At 43.7% G+C, this 6,613-nt stretch overlaps 1 protein-coding gene across 4 annotated transcripts in view; it reads left to right on the plus strand.

Moving 5' to 3' along the window:
- Window positions 1-6,613, plus strand: part of FAM60A (family with sequence similarity 60 member A) — a 31,985-nt gene that overhangs the window by 15,536 nt on the left and 9,836 nt on the right. The gene's annotated exons all lie outside the window — the stretch shown is intronic.

The raw sequence follows: 6,613 nt of genomic DNA on the forward strand, positions 1-6,613 counted from the left end.
ATAAGGGCCAGATGTGCGTCAACAGCAAGACTAGTGGAAGTAGAACTAAGAGCAGGTAAGTAGACACAGACAGTGGAAGAGAAGTCTGAACTTGATACAATGGGGGAAAAAGGGGCTTGAAAGATGGGTGAAAAAATCGAGGCAATTCATTCAGCGACAGCAGTTCTAAAAGAGTAAGTGATGGGGCGATGTTTGGGTCAGGTGTGAATGGGTGCAGCTGAGTTGTACTTTTTTACATGTGTGGTTTTTTTTCTTGTCCTAAACATTGTTGTTTAGAGTTCTCATGCCTAGCTATTCATGTTAGAATACTTCTATAGCGTAACCTTTTTACAAAGGTGCCCAAGTGACTTAAGCTCCTAAATTCCCATTAATCCCATTTTTAAGTGCCCAGGTAGTATAAGTACTTGTGCCATATTGGAAATAAAGTGGGCCATAAGCTCCTAAACAACTTGGGTACTTCTGAAAACTTTGCCCACAGTAGTTATAGATGTAGTCCAAAATGCTACCGCAACTCAGCCACAGCAAGAGGTGGGGCGGGGGGCAGAAAAATGTTGATTTTTCTCACTAACTGCGGACCAGTGGTTGCTGCCAGCTGTAGCTACTATGTTGTAAGTTTTCATCAGTGAAACATAAGAAGCAGCAGCAAAAGGATTATTGTATGTGTTCTTGGAGCAGAAAATATTCCTGAAGTTACAGCTGAACTGTTTTACAATTTGTTTTGTCTTGGCATAACATTGCAGACCACAACCTGGAGGTTACCGTGCACAGTTAGCTTGTATATAAGCCAATAGTGTGCCCTTGTGAAGAAGGCTAACAGCATAATAGCTTTATTGGCAAGAATGTTACCAGCAGATCCTGGGAAGGGGTTTATTCCCCTCTACACCACTAGTGAAGCTGCATGTGGAATCCTGTGTCCAGTTTTGGGTCCCCCACTTCAGAAAGGATGTGGATACATGGGGGAGAGTCCAGCAGAGGGCACCAAAAATGGTTAAGGGGCTCTGGCACATGACCTACAAGGTGATGCTGAGAGAACTGGGTTTACTTAGTCTGGAGGAGAGGAGACTAAGGAGGGATTTAATTTCAGCCTTCAACTACCTGAAGGGTGGTTCCAAAGAGGATGGAGCTAGACTGCTCTCAGTGGTGCCTGATAACAGAAAAAGGAGCAATGGTCTCAAGTTGAAGTGAGGGAAGTTCAGGCTGGACATTAAGAACAACTTTCTCACTAGGAAGGTAGTAAAACATTGGAACAGGTAACCCAGAGAGCTTGTGGGATTTTCATCCTTGGCTCCAGGCTTTTAAGAACTGGCTAGACAAAGCCTTGGCTGGGGTGATGTAGTTTAGGCAGGCATTGGAGTAGATGACATCCTGAGGTCCCTTCCAAGTCTCACTTTCTATGGTTCCAACTGTCTATTAAGTGCAACATTTGATGGGGTGATGTTTCTCTAAAGGGCCACAGTATATCTTGGAAACATAATACACTTGAAACATTTCTTAGGCTTCTCACTGATGCAGGATTTTGGAGGTAGCATGAGAGAGATTTAGGATATGGCAGTTAGAAGAATTTACACGGTTCCAAAGCTGTGCTTTTTTTAGAAACCAATCCCTGCTTTTTTGAGTTAAACCTCTTTATACCGTCTCCCTTCTTATGTGAAAACTACATTAGCTTTTCTAGTGGGTACTACTGTTTCTTTTTCCTTGTACCATTTTGGCTTTGGACAGCTCGGCTCAGATCAAGTGCAATTGTGTGGGGTCTAGTTTAATTTTACACGCCATACTGAGGGTTTTGGAGGGAGAGGGGGAGATTACTTGTGTGAGATTTCTTTATCAAAGACTCAAAGGCCAGATCTTTTAGTTGGTATGAGACTCTGTGTACCTCCACTGAATTCCAATAGAGCAATGTCAATTTTTCATGGCTAAGGGGCAAGCCCAAGCATTTACTAGCTAGATGGGCAACTTGGCTCCTGGCACGATGGGCTGGTTTGGAGAAGTTATTGTTCTAGTGTGCAGGTGTGCATTCCAGAGCTTTGTTTCTTTAGTTCAAGGCCTTCCTATCTAAAGAAGTTCTTTCACTCGGACATAATTTTCATCTTCATCCAAGTGCTGTAGAAATCAACATTTTGGGTTTTTCTGCTGACAGACATGGTTTGTATCTGTAGGTGTGGGTCAGATTCTCAGTTTTGAATTGGCTCAACTACAGAATGTAGAGGTGTCATGCAAATTTACAGCAGGCAAAAATTGTAGGGGGGGTGGAGGCATTGTCTTTGTACTGAGAGGAAGAAATCAAGTTAATAGCAGGGTTTCTCTTTACTCTTTCTCTCTGCCAACTGTTGGAGGAGTTGGGCTGGGCAAAGCCTGAGTGAGCCCAGGACTGGAGCAGGTGTTGAGTGCCTGGAATGCCATCCCTTTGCTTCTCTGATAAGCTGCTTTCTTTGTAAAGTACCCAGGGAATGGCTGTCTTTAGTGTCCACAAACCAGGGGGTGTGTACTTTCTTTTGATTGGTTTACAAAGCTGTATGTGAAATGGGATTGTCTGTCTGTTATCTACAAATTCCTTTCTTTTTGTTACAAAGGTTTCCCTTCAACTTCTATTGCTGCTATGACTGCAGGAGGAAGCTGGAAAGGAAAATTGCTGACCTTTCCTGTTTTACTTTTAAAAATAAACCAACCCTGAAAATTGTTAGCTCCTATGTTTGTTGTGAAGCCTAAACTTCAAGAATTGGGATCTCTTTCTGCTAGTTTATAATGTCACAAACATCTGAAGCAGAGTGTTTTTTGTGCATTAGCAACTAAAGCAGAAGAGCCAGTGTTAGATGGAACTGTTGAATCCCAAATTCTAGTCCTGACAGGTAAATTTAAAGGAGAAAATTGCTCTCAAGCAGGGTTGATGCATGCTGTATTGTGCCCAGCCCTTCCCACCCTGCCATTGCTCACTGCCTGACCCCACGTCTTCTGAAGAGGCACTGCTTCCTGCTAGTACTTCAGATGACGCTAACCTTCTGAAAAGGCTTTGCTGCCTCTGTCATTTTCCCCTCCACCCTTTCCCAGTCTGGATGCAGAGTTTTGGAGTATGTCAGAGTTCTTGCTAAACAAGAATTGAAAGTAGACTTGCATTTGGCCTCAACTGCTGAAAGCTGGCATAGTTCCTTTAACTTCAGGAGTGCTACACTCATTTTCACCTGCTGTGCATCTGTTCCAATAGATATCTATTTAAATTTATGATTAAGGGTTAACCCTTCTCCAGCCCTGCTGCTACTTTTGTTGGCATCTGAAGTTGCAAAACTTTAAACAAGTCCTTTCAAGCATGCTGAACTCTGACTTGATGTCAGCAGTGATTCAAGGACAAGGCACATAATTATACTTTTGAACAGACATGCAGACAGAACTGTGTGACAGCAGTATCCATAAGTGCTCCTAAGCTTAAGTATGATCTCTTTTGGCTATTAAACTCATCAGCTGACAGTCTGTTTTAGTGTATAATGGTCAAATGGCAACTGATTGGGATTAAATGTGTGACTGTACTGATGCCTTCCATTTATAACACTGCTGTTTGACATTTGTCAGAGCGATCTGTTTTGCTGGTGTTTTCTCCAGTAATTCTTATCCATTCAGGAATGATGTATGCTGTCACTGACCATTCATCAAATGGGAAACAGATGCTTCTAGTTTTTCCTTCTCTTGGAAGCTTTGTGTTGAAAAGCGGCTCCTGGGAGAATGGGAGCGAGAATCCAGTGCAGAATGTCCAAACATTGTTGAAATGACTGATGATTTGTGGCCATCCCCCTGTGGCTCCTCTCTCTGAGAACCCAGGTTAGAAACATTCATATGTGAACACCCTTTCCACATCTGTGCACTGGCCTCCTTCTATAGAGGTAAAGGCAGGTGTTGTTTCTTTTGCACCACTGGTGAAGATGTTAGCAGCAAGTATCATGCTTTCTAAAGTAAAGCACCAAACTGCAGGCTAAATATTGAGTTGCCATAAACAAAATCTAAAAATTGTCAGTTAGTTTAAAATCTCCCAAGTGAATGCACTGACAGTCTCAAAAGACTTGTTAAATACAGTACTCTCACGAGTCTTGTTGAAGGGTCATATTGTACACTAACGAATTAAAACAGATATCCTGCATGGCTGCTTACAAACCCCGGCCCCCATCCTGTCCCCAGTGCCAGGAGTCTCTGTACCCTTCCCCACCAGCTTGTACCCTAGGATAAAAGGAGATGTTAACCTGACTTGGCTGTATATTGTGTTCACTCTCTCCACCATTTCCCCTCTCATGACAAGGTAGAGAAGAGTTCTTGACACCTTTTTGTACCTCTACCCTATCTGGTTTCCCACTCTGATTCCGAATAACCAGAGTTTCCTCTCATGTTTGCCAGAAGTGACCCAGTCCTACCACTAGCTAAGTATTACTGAAAAGTTATTTGTGAAAGAACAGAGAAGTAGTTTTGAGCTACACTTCCCTTAACTGCCTCTCCTGCACATCCTCTTGCAGAGCACCAGTGTGCTTCATGGGGAAGGGGTGGAGGTGGGGAGAGATTTGGGTGAGCATCTGCTGGAATGTGCATCATCTCCTATTGCAAAGTCCAGCACCATGGGAGCTCTGCCATAAAAGTACACTGGGATTTGAGGATAGGTTTGGTGGATCTGCAACTGAAATTCTCCCTCACAGGAAGGGTGCAAGTGCCTCAAAGCCTAGTCCAACCATGAGGCCAGAATAGTAGCCAGACTGTAGCCTGGACTGGGAAGGAAGGGCAGGAGAGAAGTCCAGCATTCAGCCTGGCTGCTTGGGCTGTGAAGAAGAATAGGCTGGCAGATTCAGGCGGCCTGCCTTGCAGATTCAGGAAGGAGGACGTACTGTCTAAAGCCTATTTGTGTGTTTCTGTTGGAGGCTGTGGAATGTCTCTAACGGAAAAGAAAGTTTTGATTCTGTTGAAAATGATGCTTAGGGGTTTTTCCCCTCCCCTTGAAATTTGTCTAGGAAAATTCATCATTGCAGCTGGTGAAATCAGGAAAGTATTGTTGTTTGTCAGCTCCAGCTCTTTGGAGCATAGACTGTCTTCCTCTCTGTACAGTACCTAGCACAGTGGAGAATTGAGCCTGATTGGGGCCTTCGGGTATTACTGAAGGTAGTGTGGTGGTGGTGATGATGATAAGCAGTTTATTAAAGTACACCAAAATTGTAGGCTTTTGATCTACCATCTGTCTTTTCTAGATCAGGTGCTGGCAATATATAGCCTGTGTGCTGCTGAATGTCTCATATTGCTGAGGCTTCTGTGGTATTCAGCAGTGGGGGCTCTTGCCAAACCACTGCTGAGTGCTTTTTCCATGGTGGGGATGGGGCCAAGCAGTGGTGGCTGTGTGGGACCCAAGTTGGGCCATTCCAGCCTGCTGCCACCATGTTGCTGACCACTGGTCTAGATGAGTTTAGTGTGAAGGTGTTAACATGGATTTCTTTTTTTGTGCAAGACTTCCAGATCTTTATTTTCTCCATTTAGAGTCCGGGAGCATTGCAGAGCTGCTCAACTTCTGCCCTGTAGTGGTGTTCTTCCGAGCCACTAAAAATACACGCAAGAGTTTGTGGTACTGGCACAGCTTGTGGTAGGGTGACCTTCACCCGTTATGTAGAGGGTTGGCACTTAGCTGTGAAGGGCCACTCTCTTTCCTGGAAGTGCTTCTGCCATGCTCTGGTCTGTTAGAGCCAGCCTTCTGCTCAGGAGCAACTTTCACCCACTGTTTAGCACTAAGCCAAGCAGTAAACATTTGTAGAACGGACCCTTAGTTCCTCTTTTCCCCTTTATTGTATTGGACAAACATAAGAGCATGTTTCACTTGCTGACTATATACTGCAGAGTAAGTTCCATCTCTTTATCATCACCACTTTACTTCATAGTCCCCCATATTCTCTTCTGGCTTTGATGGATTCTCTCATAATGTAATTGCTTGGTCTTATTTCCATCCCTTTACTTCTCCCTGCTGCTAGTAGCTGCTGTTTGTTGCAGCAGAGAGCCTGCTTGTATAGAGCTTCTAGCACCAAATTTGGTTTCTCTGTACAATTAGTCTGTTCTTGGCACTCGTGTTTTGCATGGCCTGTAAAAACTTGTTCTTGGTTAAGGCCCTGAGCTGGCTCGTGGTAATACACGTGTGACACTGAGCTCTTGAATAATTGTACTCAAGTGCTTGAAGTTTTAAATGCATTCTTAAGTATTTTCTAAAATTGGGGCCTAAATGCAGTTCCACAGGTGATAGGAGTTTGGAGCTCGTGGAGGGAGGGGAGCTGTGGCATCTTAAGGCCATTCTTTATTTGTGGGTTTCTGAGTCCAAAATTTAGCTTAATTAGTTTGTTTGTTTTTTTTTCTACCTGGAAGCCAGCAGACGCTTCCACTGAACATTGCTTGTACTCATATGATACACCTTGATTGAATCAGGGTTGCTAGTAACAATACAGAAACCACAAGGAATACTGCTTGACCTTCAGAGTCTAGATGGAGCTTGTGGAGCTGGCAGCTAAAATGAACCTTTCTACCTGGAAAATGAATCCACTTGACATGGAGTCCCTAAGAGTCTAGTAAAGAACTGTAGCAGGCCACTTGCAGTACAGTTTCTTTTTTTTTTTTT

The sequence above is a fragment of the Gavialis gangeticus genome, unplaced genomic scaffold (assembly GCF_001723915.1).
Source record: "Gavialis gangeticus isolate Ggan-Ray unplaced genomic scaffold, GavGan_comp1, whole genome shotgun sequence".
NCBI classification, from domain to species: Eukaryota; Metazoa; Chordata; order Crocodylia; family Gavialidae; genus Gavialis; species Gavialis gangeticus.